The 15,037-nt window shown below is 45.5% G+C and overlaps 1 protein-coding gene across 2 annotated transcripts in view; it reads left to right on the plus strand.

The window, feature by feature from the left end:
- Positions 1-15,037, plus strand: part of STXBP6 (syntaxin binding protein 6) — a 281,082-nt gene that overhangs the window by 79,561 nt on the left and 186,484 nt on the right. The gene's annotated exons all lie outside the window — the stretch shown is intronic.

The following is a 15,037-nucleotide window of genomic DNA, read 5'->3' on the forward strand; positions in this document are numbered from 1 at the left end:
CCCAACAGAACTGTACTGCATAATTTGTAATCAACAAAATTAGTATTTCTGTATTGAAGAAATGTAAGATGTATTTTATTATGTTTGTATAAATTAATATAAGAAAGAGAGAGGGGCAGATTTTCAAAGGGTTATGCATGTAACCTCGAAAACCTGTCCCTGTGCGTGCCGAGCCTATTTTGCATAGGCTCTGTGACGCGCGTATGTCCCGGGGCTTTGCAAAAGGGGCGAGGCGGGGTACCAGTCCAGGGGCGGGACAGAGACCTCCAGCATGGTGGCCGTGCCGGGGGACCGCGCGCCAGCAGCTGGCTTGGCGCGTTCAAGTTAGGCGTAAATAGGAGAACAAAGGTAGGGAGGGGGATTTAGGTAGGGATTTAAGTAGGGCTGGGGGGCTGGTTAGATAGGGAGGGGGGGAGCGAAAGGAAAGTTCCCTCCGAGGCCGCCCCGATTTTGGAGCGGCCTTGGAGGGAACAGGGAAAGCCATTGGGGCTCCCCCTAGGGCTTGGCACGTGCAAGGTGCACAAGTGTGCACCCCCTTGCGCGCCGACCATGGATTTTATAACATGCGCGCGGCTGCACGCGCATGTTATAAAATCGGGCGTAGATTTGTGCGAGCTGGGTTGAGCGCACAAATCTATGCCCGTGCATAAGTTTTAAAATCTGGCCCATAATGTCTAAAACAGTTGAAAGCAATGAGGAACTGCCAGGGACAGAACAGCAGTGAGGAGGATGTGTCAATGCATAGATGAATATGCAAACTGCCATACTGGGTCCATCAAGCTCAGTATAAGTTTCCAACACGATTCTATGCTGCTTATGCCCAAGGATATATATATCAACTAACCTCGTTGCCTTGTGCTATACCACTGCAACCAACTACATAACAAGGTAACTGCTCGTTATGAGGATATTTGTGCGGGTGTCGATCCTGAGGCAGCCTTGAGTTCTGACTGCCTCCCTAGGACGGCTCCCGTGTTTTATTCTTTATTCAAACCAATTTTTATATCAAGTTTTCTTTACTTTTTTCTGTGTTGTCCATAACTCAATTCTCCCATCAGTTTACCCGTCTGGCGGACCGACCCTTTACCTTTTATTTCTTGCAAACTTATGTTCAAATTGTTACATAAGTTTTTTTGCGGCTAGGCTTGGGTCTGTTCCGCCGGCCCGACACGGTCCATGTTTCGGCGTTTTGCCTGCTTCAGGGGCTGCGGGAACTGGGATGTAACCGAATCTGCCTATGGACCTAAAAATACCGCTATTGTTAATTCTCATGAAAACCTCATCTATTACTATTTTAAAATTATTGATGCCCCATTGTCTGAGCTATAGCAATACTTAACTATTTTTCGTAGTTAACTCATTACCGTGAGATGCGCCTTCACTTGCAAATCCGGCGTCTCTCTCTACACAGCTGTTAATAAACCCATTGACGTCATGCCGCGGGCCAATCACTATGTCTCCCTACGATCCTCAGTATTAGCACCCTAGGGTGTTCTGCTGCCATGGGGATGTGACGTCACCTATAAGCGAAATTCAAGTGTCTCACTTCATAGAGGCTATCTAGGTATGCATGGATGTGCCGCTGCTATTTGATTCAGAAAAAAGGTTTTGGACGTTCCCACCTTACTGGAACTCCATTTTTAATGCTATCTCTCAATTTTGTTCTTTAGACGGCAACCCAATTTCAGCTATTTATCTATCTGTCGTAATAATTGCTAACTCTCTACATACTTAGAATAAATAAAAATTGTAAAAAATGTTTTCTAACCTCGGCCGGGGATAAATACTACCTTGATCAAAATGTGTGCAAACTATCTATATATGTGCTTTTTTGCCTTATTTTTTAAAATAAACAAAGAAATAAATTGGTCCATCTTGGGATGATGTAACAAAATGGTTCAAAACGAACATTGATAACATCAGGGCAAAAGATCCTAGTGCACCACGCAACATAGACGAATGGGGTTATAGTCTCCTTTGAGACTAATAGGACTCACCTATAAAAGGCTGGGGACCATCTTGACACAGTTTAAAAATAAGGCAAAAAAGCACATATATAGATAGTTTGCACACATTTTGATCAAGGTAGAATTTATCCCCGGCCGAGGTTAGAAAACATTTTTTACAATTTTTATTTATTCACGGTAATGAGTTAACTACGAAAAATAGTAAGTATTGCTATAGCTCAGACAATGGGGCATCAATAATTTTAGAATAGTAATAGATGAGGTTTTCATGAGAATTAACAATAGCGGTATTTTTAGGTCCATAGGCAGATTCGGTTACATCCCAGTTCCCGCAGCCCCTGAAGCAGGCAAAACGCCGAAACATGGACCGTGTCGGGCCGGCGGAACAGACCCAAGCCTAGCCGCATCTAGCCGCAAAAAAACTTATGTAACAATTTGAACATAAGTTTGCAAGAAATAAAAGGTAAAGGGTCGGTCCGCCAGACGGGTAAACTGATGGGAGAATTGAGTTATGGACAACACAGAAAAAAGTAAAGAAAACTTGATATAAAAATTGGTTTGAATAAACGAATAAAGAATAAAACACGGGAGCCATCCTAGGGAGGCAGTCAGAACTCAAGGCTGCCTCAGGATCGACACCCGCACAAATATCCTCATAACGAGCAGTTACCTTGTTATGTAGTATGCCCAAGGATAAGCAGAGGCTTTTCCCAAGTTTACCTGGTGGCTAACTGTGTATGGAAACTTCCTCCAGAAACTTGTTTAAACCATTTTTAAACCTAGCTATACTAACTGCCTTTACCACATCCTCAGCAATGAATTCCAGAGCATAATTATGTGTTAAGTGAAAAAATATTTTCTTCAATTATTTTAAATGTTCTGTTTGGTAAATTAATGAAGCATCTCATAGTCTTTCTATTTTTTGAAAGAGTAAACATATAGAAGCGTAGAAATGACAGCAGAAAAAGGACCAAATGGTCCATCCAGTTTGCCTAGCAAGCTTAAGGTAGCATCTGTCATGTCATATAGGTCACCCCCATAACTTATCGGTTTCCCGGACCGTCAAAGTCATGGCCCTTGTTGGTTGCTGTCTGAGTCAATTCCCCGTTAGTTCTTGCCATAGAGCAATGTTGGAGTTGCATCAAAAGTATCAGGCTTATTGGTTAAGAGTAGTGACAGCTGCATCAGCAAGTTACCCCCATGCTTAATTGTTTTCCCAGACCATAAAATTCAATGTCCTTGTTGGTTGCTGACTGAATCTAATTCCCCTTTTCCTCCTGCTGTTGAAGCAGAGTGGTAATGGAGTTGCATCAACAGTATGAATGCTTTATTGGTAAGAGTAGTAACCGCCACACCAGCATGCACTCTTTTCTTCATTTTCATCCTCTAGCCTTTAGGGATCCACAGTGTTTATCCCATGCCCCTTTGAAATCTTTCACTGTTTTTGTCTTCACCACCTCCTCCAGAAGGGCATTCCAGGCATCCACCACCTTCTCCATGAATATTTCTTGACGTTGGTTCTGAGTCATCCTCCCTGGAGTTTTATTTCGTGATCCCTAGTTCTACTGATTTCTTTCCAATGGAAAAGGTTTGTTTCTTAGTGTCCAGTCAAACGAATCCAGAACAAGTGGGTTTATGCTCCCCTACCAGCCGATGGAGATGGCGTAAACTGATGTCACAGAATATAACCCCCTCTAGTGACATCAGCCTGCCAGTATTCTCCGTCTCCAGCAGATGGTGGTCATGCATCTCCCCACTGGGGATTGCTTTGATTTGAGAAAAGGAGAAAAATAATTTGCCCCGCTCTCCTACAGTGATACTATAAAGTCCCTCCCTCAGTTGAGAATTCCCGAGCTGGTCCGGTAGCTGGTTTTTCAGCCGGCATGGACATAGCTACTTAAGCAGCTGAAAGGAAGCAGATGCAGGAAGCAGAGCATTGCAATGACGGCAAATGCCCTCTGTCCTTGCAGCTGGAGGCTGTCTCTATGCTCAGCTAGGTAAAGCTGAGCTCCAGTAAGTGTTTTTAATGTAACCAAAAAAAAAAAAATGTTGCAAGACAGTGAAGGAGAGTTCTGCTAAGGCTTTCTTCCTCCCGGTCTCCGTGTTCGGTGTGCCGTTCCAACATTTGTCCCGCTCCGTGGGAGGTCGATAAGTGGGAAGCCTGGCAGGTTGAGCACTGCTGAGGTTTCTTGGTTGCGCACTGCGAGGTAGGCCTCAACGGCTTTTTGCACGCTTCTTAGGCTGTCCTCTACAGGTTGTTGGTTTGGCATATGTATCTGGCTTTGTTTCCAGTTGTGCATCCAGTTTATCTGGACACCTAATCGGGCTTTGTTTTGCTTCCTGGCTCATGCTTCCTTATGTGTCCAAGTTAAGCGTTTTGTGTGCCTGTCCTTTGAGCAGTGCTTATTCTATGGATGCCTAGCGTTGTGACGCCTAAGTATAGGACGCCCAAGTGTTGGATGCCTAGAATTTTTGAATGTTCAACAAAAAAAAAAAACAAGAAACAGCTAGACACACGCCTCCAGCCACTGCTCAGCTCGCTGTCTGCTATAATGGCACCTATCCCTAAGAAGTCAAAGTGCTTTTCCTTTTGCACTGCCTGTCATATTAGAGCCTCTCAGCAGGGAGTGCTTGCTAATTTGTGCCAGTGCTGTTTGGAGGCTCAGGGAGTTTTATTCTCTTCTGATTTCACTAAGCATGGTTCTTCTTAGCCAACTGTAGGTCTTCGTAAAGATGGCTCAGATGGAGCTCCTGACCTTGGATCTCCCCTAACTGACTCCTCAGCAGGGGATGGTAGTTCAGGGAGTGCGCTCCTGGTGTCTCCTGGTTTGGATACCTCTTTGTTTTCCTGGGTAGAATTTTTTCAGGTGCAGTCCTCAACCCAGTCCTCTACTCCTAGAATAGAGGAGCAGGTAGACACCTTTTCTTCAGCGTAGGAGTGCTCCCAGAGTGACAGCGAATCCTCCTGATAGGGATCTGGATGACATGGATGATGATGCAGATTCCTGCTTCTCTGGAGGATGTTGAAATTCCTCCAGGTCTAGAACCATATAGGACTGTTATCTTTTATTTCATAGAAATGAATTGCTAGCTCTGTTCTTCCAGACTTTAGACATGCTTGTGATCTCTGGGACAGATTCCTTGTCTGAACTGAAGAGAAATCCCTTTTTGGTGTCCTTGCATATAGCCTGTACCCTCTGGAGCCAGTGGTAAGAGGGCACTTAATTTTCCGAAGGTAGATGCACTTGTGTGTACAGTCTCTAAGCGGACCACTATTCCTGTAGAAGGAGAAGCTGCCTTGAAGGATGCTCATGCTAGAAAGATTGAGACTATCCTTAAGCAGAGATTTGAAGCAGTGGCAATATCCTTGCAGATCGCTTCTTGTTGTTCCCTCGTGGCTCGCTCTTGTTTGCTTCTCTCCCAGGAGGTTGATGATTCTGGGGTGAATTCCAGGGCAGTTATGGAACCAGCCATGGCCGCCTTGACTGATTTGGTCTGCACCTCCACCAGAGGATTGGCTTTGATAGTAGTAGCCAGGCCCCAGTTATGGTTGATAAATTGGTCTGCTGATGTGACCTCCAAGGCTAACCTCACCAAGTTGCCTTTAACAGCTCGCTTTATTTGGGAGTGAGTTGGAGAAACTTGCCAGCAAGTGGGGCGAATATCCAGTTCATTTGTCTTATGATAAGCAACCACATGAGGGCCGTGCTAGAGGTTCCAGGCATTTTCGACCCTAAGGAGGAGCGAACTTTCAGAGGACTTGGCCTTTCAGTATGTCTCAGTTCTTTCATCCCAGACAGCCCAGAAGAGGCACAGGCTCGGGTAGTGGAACCTCCCGAGCCTCCCAATGAAAGTTTGCCGACCCACCCCCAGGAACAGGAGATAGGGGGACGCCTCTCTTCTATCAGAGGTGGGTCTAAATCACATCAGATTAGTGGGTCCCGGAAGTGATGCAACACGGATATGTGATGGAGTTTCGCAGTATTCCTCGGGTGTATTCATGGAGTCACCCTGCCACTTTCTGTAGAAGAAGCATGAGGTGGAGAGTACATTGTCAAGGCTCCTTAGTCTGAGGGCTGTGGATCCAGTGTCTGTGTCTCAAGAAAATACGGGCGATATTACGTTTATTTGGTTGTGCCAAAGAAGGAGAGCTCCGTTAGTCCCATCCTGGATCGCAAAGGTGACTGCCTTCATCTGCGGGTGAACCATTTCAGCATGGAAACATTGCGCTCAATGATACTGGCTGTGTAGTCAGGGGAGTTTCTGACCTCCCTGGATCTGTCAGAAGCATACCATAACATTCCCATCTGACTGGAACATCAATGCTTTCTCCAGTTTGCAGTGCTGGGGCGCCATTTTCAGTTTCAGGCACTGCCCTTTGATTTGGCCACCACTCCCAGAATCTTCTCCAAGGTCCTGGTGGTAGTTGTGGCAGAATTAAGAAGAGGTGGAATCCTAGTACTCCCGTATTTGGACAACTGGCTGCTCTGAGCCAGGTCGCTGGAAGAGAGCCGCCTGGTGACTCACAAGGTGATTTCTGCTGCAGGAACTTGGCTGGGTGGTGAACCTAGCCAACAGTGGTTTTCAGCCTTCTCACTCACTGGAATACTTTGGGGTTTGTTTCGACACAAAGCAGGGCAAAGTGTTCGACTTCAGAAGTTGATAGCCCAGCTCCGTCTGTAGATGGCCACTCTGTCGGCATCAAGATAAGTACCTGCAGGTAAGACCATACAGTCGGGTGCAATCTTAGAGGTGATACAGTGGGCGAGGGCGCATATGAGTCCTCTTCAGCGCTCCCTGCTATCTTGGTGGAACCTGCAGTCTCAAGATTATTCGATTCTGCTTCTCCTGCTGATTGAGGTTTCCTCCCAACTGCAGTGGTGGCTGCAAGCAGAACATCTGAGGAAGGGGGTTTCCTTAATCCCTCCGGACTGCCTGGTACTGACGATGGATGCGAGTGTCCTTGGTTAGGGAGCTCACTATCAGGAGCTGACAGCGCAAAGCCACTGGAATGCAGAGCAATCTCTCTGGAACATCAATCGCCTGGATGCCAGAGTAGTCTGGCGTGTTTACAGTTCATCAACAAGCTGCAGGGTCGATCGGCCCGAATAATGTCAGACAATGCTATGATGGTGGCTTACATCATTCAGCAGGGAGCTACCAAGAGCCAATAAGTTTTGCAGGAAATAGACCAACTTATGGAATGGACAAAAGTGCATCTCCAGATGATCTTGGGCTTGCACATCACAGGCAAAGACAATCTAAGAGCAGACTTTTATTAGCAGAGAGTTTGGACCCAGGAGACTAGGCGTTGTCAGATGAGACATTTCAACTGATTCGAGATCACTGGGGTCTTCCATTCTTAGACCCGTTGGCGACCTTTTGCAGTGCGAAGGTTCTACACTACTTCAGTCGCAGAAGAGATCCAAAGTCCTTGGTGATTGATGCCCTAGTGCAGGAGTAGCCAGAGGGCAAGCTGCTGTATGCCTTTCCTCCATGGCCCATGTTGGGCAGTTTGATTCAAAGGATCGAGCACCACAGAGGGATGGTTCTCTTGGTGACTCCAGATTGGCCCAGAAGACCGTGTTATACAGATCTGCAGAGGCTCCTGGTAGATTCGCCTCTTCGACTTCCAGTGTACAAGACCTGTTGCAGCAGGGACCTGTTGTGGCAGGGACCTGTTCTTCACGAAGGATCCAAATTGATTTTGTCTTTCGGTTTAGCCCTTGAAAGGGCTCGCTTGCTGAAACGTGGCTATTCAGCAGTGAATTCTACCTTACTAGGAGCAAGAAAGTTCTCTACTTCCTTGGCCTATGTGTGGGTTTGGAGAGTGTTTGAGGCCTGGTGTGAGGAACGAGGTACTCTTCCTTCCTTGGTCAAGATTCTGCTCATTTTGGAATTTTTGCAGGATGGCTTGCATAAAAGCTTGGCTCTCAATTCGTTGAAGGTACAGATAGCGGCGATTTCCTGTTTTAGGGGTCAGGTAAATGGTGAATCCTTATCAGCTCATCCTGATGTGGCCCATTTTCTGAGAGGCGTGAAACATCTTCGATGCCCTTGTGGAGTCTTAATTTGGTATTGGACTTCTTGGCAGGCCCTGTGTTTATACCACTATGTACTCTCACTTTGCGGTTGTTTACCTTGAAGACAGTATTTCTGGTGGCAGTTATTCTGCACGTAGAGTTTCTGAACTTCAGGCCCTGTCTTGCCAGGAACCATTTCTCCAGGTGACTCCAGGGGCAGTACAGCTATGTACTGTTCCTTCCTTTTTACGGAAGGTGGTCACTGAGTTTCACTTGATTCAGTCCATCTCCCTGCCATCCTTAAACAGTGAGATGCAGACGAGTATCATGTATTGCGACCCTTGGATGTCAGGAAGCATATTGACAGATATCTCAAGGTTTCTGAACCCTTGTGGAAGTCTGACCATCTGTTTGTCCTTCACACAACGGTACTACACAGGGAAAGCCAGCCTCACAGGCTACAATAGCTTGCTGGATTAAGGAGGTACTCACAGCTGCATACAAGGATGCCGGGAAGCCGTTACCTAGTCAGGTTAGGGCTCCTTCCACTAAGGCTCAGGCAGTGTCATGGGCAGAAGTTAGATTGTTGTCCTCTGTCAACATTTGCCAAGCTGCGAAGTGGTCCTCCTTACACACCTTTTCCAGGTATTATCATCTGGATGTGCAGGCCCAGGAGGATGCGGCCTTTGCATGTGTGATTTTGACTGAACCATGGGCAGCCTTCCACCCTATAAGGGAGTAGGTTGGGTACTTCCCATTTGTTCTGGATTCATCTCATTAGATGCTAAGAAATGAGAAATTATTACTTAGCTGATAATTTCCTTTTCTTTAGGGCAGTCAAATGAATCTAGATTCCCTCTTTTGGCTGCCAATTGATTGTACTGTGGTCCTCCTGTTTGGCCATATGTTACAACAATTACTGGTAAGTGATAGCCCAGTCTCTAGACTAACGTTAATACATTCTTGTCTGAGCTCTGTGTTGCCTGTTGGCTGAATATTGAAATGGTTATCGGTTTTTAATCAAGTTTTTTGCTAGTCTGTCCACAGTTGTTTTTGAAGAGAATACTGGCAGGCTGATGTCACTAGGGAGATTATATACTGTGATGACTGTTTGCTCCGTCTCCATTTGCTGGTAGGGGAGCATAAACCCACTTGTTCTGGATTTGTCTGACTGCCCTAAAGAAAAGGAAATTATCAGGTAAGTAGTAATTTCTCATTGATTGTGCATCATTAAAACCTTTCAGGCATCTGAAGGTCTGTAACATATCTCCCCTGCACCTCCTCTCCTCCAGGGTATACATATTTAGGTCCTTCAACCTCTCCTCATAAGTCATTTGATGGAGAACCCCCACCATTTTGGTCTTCCTTCTATGGATCACCTCCATCCTGTCTCTGTCCCTTTTGAGATACTGTCTCCAGAACCGAATACTGTAATCCAGGGATTATCACCTCATTTTTCTCACTGGTTATTCCTCTCTCTATGCAGCCCAGCATTCTTCTGGCTTGTCACATTGCTTTACTGGCTTCAGATCGCTAGATACTGTCATTCCAAGGTCCCTCTCTTGCTCTGTGCAGCCCTTCAACCCCCATCACATACAACTCTTTCGGATTACTGTACCCCAGATGTATGACTGCATTTCTTGGCATTGAATTCTAGCTGCCATATCTTCGACCACTGTTCAAGCTTCCTTAAATCACATCTCATGTTCTCTACTCCTTCCGGCGTGTCCACTTTGTTGCAGATCTTTGTATCATCCACAAACAGACAAACTTTACCTTCTATCCCTTCCGCAATGTCGCTCACAAAGATATTGAACAGAACTGGTCCCAACGCCTATCCTTGTGGCAAACCACTTAACAATGTTCTCTCTTCAGAGTAGGTTCCATTTACCATTATACGCTGTCTTCTATCCGTCAGCCAGTTTGTAATCCAGGCCACAACCTTGGTGCTCACTTCCAAGCTTCTCATTTTATTATTCATAAGCCTCCTATGCGGGACCGTATCAAAAGCTTTGCTGAAATCAAAGTAGATCACATCTAGCACTCTTCCTCGATCCAATTCTTTAGTCACCCATTAAAAAAAAAAATCAATCAGATTTGTCTGGCAGGACCTTGCTCTGGTGAATCCATACTGCCTCTGGTCCAGCAATCCTCCTGACTGTAAATAGTTTACTATCCTTTCCTTCAGCAGAGTCTCCATTAATTTTCTAACCACAGAGGTAAGGCTAAGTGGCCTGTAGTTTCCAGCTTTCTCTCTGCTACCACTTTTGTGAAACAGGACCACCACTACTTTTCTCCAGTCGCTCGGCACCACTCCCATTTCCAGGGATCTATTGAACATGTTATGCAGCGGACATGCCAGCACATCTTTGAGCTTCCTCAGTATCCTGGGATGAACCTCATCTGGTCCTATGGCCTTATCCGCATTCAGTTTTCCTAGCTCTTCCCATACATTCTCTTCTGTAAATGGAGTTTCATCTACCTCATCTCCATCTATGGTCTTGTCAACCAGCAGTGGTCTTTCTCCAGAGTCTTGTTTAGTGAACATCGAACTGAAGTATTTGTTTAATATTTCCACCATTTCTTTATCTCTCTCAACACAGTGCTCCTTGTCACCTTTCAATTTCACTATACCACTTCAGGCCTCCCTTCTTTCTCTGATATAGCTGAAAAATGTTTTGTTTTCTTTTTACCTCTTTAGCAATTCTTTCTTCCACTTGACTTTTTGCTTTCCTGATTTCTTTCTTTGTCTCCCTCATTTTTAACAGATATTCTTCCTTGTGTTCCTTTTTTTGATATCATTTATACTTCTCAAATGCTGTCCTTTTTGCCTTAATTTTTTCAGCCAGCTCCTTAGAGAACCAGATCAATTTCTTTTTCCTCCTATACTGCTTTACTTTCCTAACATATAGATTTGTTACCTTTGTAATAGATCCTTTTAATTTGGCCCACTGTTATTACACCTCACCCATGTTCTTGCAGTCTTCTAGTTCTTCCTCCAGGCACTTCCCCCATTTTGACAAAATTTGTATTTGTGAAATTCGAAACTCTGGTCTTTGTGTGACTTTTCTGTATCCTATTTGCAATGTTGAACCATATCGTCTGATGATCACTACTGCTCAGGTGAGCCCCTACCCAAACATCAGAGACATTATCCCTATTAGTGAGCACTAGATCAAGGATCACACCCACCCTCGTGCGTTCCATTACCATTTGTTTGAGCAGAGCCCCTTGAAGGGCATCCACTATTTCTCTACCTTTTGTAGATTCCATAGAAGGGATGCTCTAATCCATATCCGGAAGATTGAAATCTCCAATGAGCAACACTTCTCCCTTCTTTCCCAACTTTTGGATGTCCTCGATCAGGTCTCTGTCTAGTTAATCCGTTTGAGTTGGAGGCCTGTAGATCACCATCTTTTTTTAGGATGGTCCATGATAACTGCTTCTTTATCCCACGTCCCTTGCAATTCAGTTGCTTGGATATTGTTTTTGACATAAAGAGCTACTCCTCCCCCTTTTCTGACCTCTCTGTCCTTAAGTTATAGCCCAGGATGGGAAGCATCATGAGACTCTGTGAACCATGTCTCCATAACAGCAACAATGTCCAATTCTGCCTCTACCATTAGGGCCTGCAGGTCTGGGATTTTATTGCTCAAACTTCTAGCATTTGTGGTCATAGATTTCCAGTGGCTCTTGCTAGTCCCCTTTTCTGTATTTTTGAACTGATTGATTTTGTTTGTCTTCCCACTTCCTGTATTGTTTGGGGGTGACATTCCAATTTAACTGGCCACCTCCTGTTCATTCCACTCATGATTTTATAGACTTATTCTTTGATTGTATCTCCCCTCATCAGACTTCTACAAGCTGAAGAGCCCTAACTTGTTCAGCCTTTCCTCATAGGGAAGCCATTGCTTCCTCTTTATTACTTTGGTCGCCTTTTTCTGTATATTTTCTAGTTCCACTATCTTTTAAAATGCAGTGACCAGATTTTCACACAGTACTGTAGGTACAGTTGCATCATGGAGCAATACAGAGGTGGTATGATATTGTTTTATTCTCCATTCATTTCCTAATAATTCCTTACATTTACTTTTTTTGACCACTGCTGCACATTGAGCTGAGGATTTCAACTTATTGTGCACGATGACACCTAGATCCTTTTCCTGGGTAGTGATTCCTAATATAGAACCTAATATTATGGGGCAGATGCAATACAGTGTGCTCAGCTGAGCGTGCTGTATAACCCGCAGTTGGATGCGAGTTGTATAGGCACTAATTAATCCCCTTATGCAATAAGGGGATTAGCGCCTCTATAACGCATATCCAACTTGGAGTGAATCTAATAGTGCTAATCACATGCAAATGCATGTGATTGAGACTATTAGCATTCACTCCCGATGCAAAAAAAACAAACAAATGTGCGTCTAGGGAGCACATTTAGCAATCAGAAAATAATGCCTGCCTGGAGCAGGCGTTAATTGTTGAGTGCTCCTTAAACCAGTACAGAAAAGCAGAAAATGCTTTTCTGTACTGCCTCCTACTAAATCTCATTGTGATATTAAGTAGGAGGAAAAAGTAAACAAATTTTAAACAAAAAAAAAAAAGTTAAAAAAAAAATGCCGGCAGTCGGGTGCAGGAAATGGACGCTCATTTGAGAAGCGTCCGTTTCCTGAACCCCTTGGCTGTGCAGTGTTTAGTAAAACTGACGGGTTGATTTTCCTAACCAGCGGAGGGCCAACTCCCTAATTTAAATACTGCATGGCGCCCTCAGGGGGGCACCTGGGGGCACATTAAGAAAGCGGGCGCTGACTGATCAGCGCCCACTTTCTGCACCAAAGTATTGCATTGGCCCCTATGTAACTAGAGTTTGGGTTATTTTCCTATGTACATCACTTTTTCCCGCAGATAAGCAGGCTGAATTCACCATGCTGTCTGGGATGTCCCCCAGTGGCCCTAGTTGGGAACCTCTCTCAGAATGTTCAGAGCTGTGTGCCTGCGTACCCCGTTCCCGCACGACTGCCTGCATCGCCTCAGTTTTTGCTTTTCCGCGCAGCTACCGGTTGCTGGTCTCTGATTTTTTTCCTTCCAAGTTTTTTCTTTCTTTTTCTTCTATCTCTTCACCTCTGTGAACCCCAAAGAGAACTTTTCAGTGTTACCATGGCTCCGAAAACCCCAGGTTTTAATTTTGCCAATGTGGCAAAATTATGTCCGTCACCAACAGACATAATTATTGCTACTTATGCCTGGGGCTGGACCATGACCAGGCATCCTGCCGGGATTGTGGCAGGATGTCTCAGCAGGCCGCCAAAATAGCCAGGCTTCGGGAGTTGGAAGGAGCCTCATCGGGCTCTTATGACCTCACTCACCACGCCATGCACTCTTCTCCAGGCAGGGAGCCCAGAAGACCGGAGGATCACAGGCAGGCTTCCTCACTGGAGTCATCCTCCAAGAGGTCTCAAAGAGTGAAACATCCCATGGAGTTGGGAGGTAAGGGCTCGGGTGACAAACCCCAACAAAGCCCTAGTGCGTTGAGCATCGCGGCACAGAAGAAGGGGGGTATTCCTGCACCAAGTGTTTCGAAGCACCTTAACCAGCGTGCAGAAGCCACACGAAACATGACACACGGCATGGACCAACGCAAGGTTCCTGACACAGAGCATCGACTGATGCATCACAAGAAGCAGCTAAAGCAGGCGTTGACCGGCACTGCATTGACGCAGTAGACGTTAAAGCGTGTGTTGATAGAAAAACACATGCCAGGAGGCAAGGCGAAAGATAAGTCCTGACATATTGCATCGTCGCACTCGACGCAAAAGTGTAACGCGTTGCAAGACAGTCATAGAAAGCTCCCAGTATCCGTGAGAAAACGAATTGGAGGGCTTTGGGGGCTTCTGACATAGACCTTCTTCACGTCTCTAGGTGTTCTTCATCAGCCTTAGACAGGGGCAGTGTCCACACAGAGCACTCCGCTGCCTCAAGACGGAAAAGACCAATGCCCCAAGGACCATTGAATAAACGTCCCAAGTCTCAAGATGGTGATATGAGGCATCTGGACCCTTTTATCATCAAACTACCAATTCCTACCTCTGAAGTTAAGAGATCGTATAATTGTGAGGCAGTCCTTGGTGTATCAGCACCTACAACGAGAAAGAAAAGAGCCTCGACGCAGCCTCGCAGGCAATGTTGCAGATCACGGGAATCCTCCAAACCTTTTTTTAACACTTTGGAGTCAAGTTAGCCACCGGTATCATCCTCTAGCCCATCAGATAAGGACTCTGTGCATTCTGTTCCTTCTTCCCAAACCCAGGAAGTATCAGGAGATGACGATGCCATTGTACAGATAAACCCAGTAGGCTCCAGACCAGACTGTGAGCCAACGTATTCCTCTCTGCCCTCTCCATGTTCCTCAGTGGGCATACCCTCAGACCCCCCAGAGGATCCACCCAAACAATCTTTGCCTCTGGAGGACCTTTCATATTATAGATTTATTGAAAAAGTAAGAACTGTCTTGAAGATTGAAACTAAGAAGTTACTGGGCCCCAGGTTGGAGGTTCACTATATCCTAAAAATCTTCGATGTCCCTGCAGAGCCAACAGCCCTCCCCTCACACTCTGTCCTGGATGCAGTCATGAATAAAGTGTGGGAGTCACCATTTTCAGTGCCTGCCACATCCAGGAAATCGGACTTAAAAGTTTAGAATGAGGAAGTCCCTGCATTACGGGCCAGTTCAGTTACCACACACATCCATGGTAGTAGAATCGGCCATGACGCGTGCCAAGAAAACCAGGCTCTACTCCAACACACCCCTGGGCAAAGATGACCGGTACCTTGACAATTTTGAAAGAAGTTGTTGTTCCAAGGTGTGATGCTAAATGCAAAAATTCAGCAACATCAGTTTTATATTATACTGTACCTTTATGAATGCCTTCATGGACTGAAGTCAGAAGGGGACCAGGCCACAGGTGATCAGTAGTGAAATCAAGTTATAGCGGACATGGAGGAGTGCTTGCATCACCTGCTGCAAACTGTCTACGAGGGCTTCGCGAC

The sequence above is a fragment of the Rhinatrema bivittatum genome, chromosome 4 (genome assembly GCF_901001135.1).
Source record: "Rhinatrema bivittatum chromosome 4, aRhiBiv1.1, whole genome shotgun sequence".
Taxonomy (NCBI): domain Eukaryota; kingdom Metazoa; phylum Chordata; class Amphibia; order Gymnophiona; family Rhinatrematidae; genus Rhinatrema; species Rhinatrema bivittatum.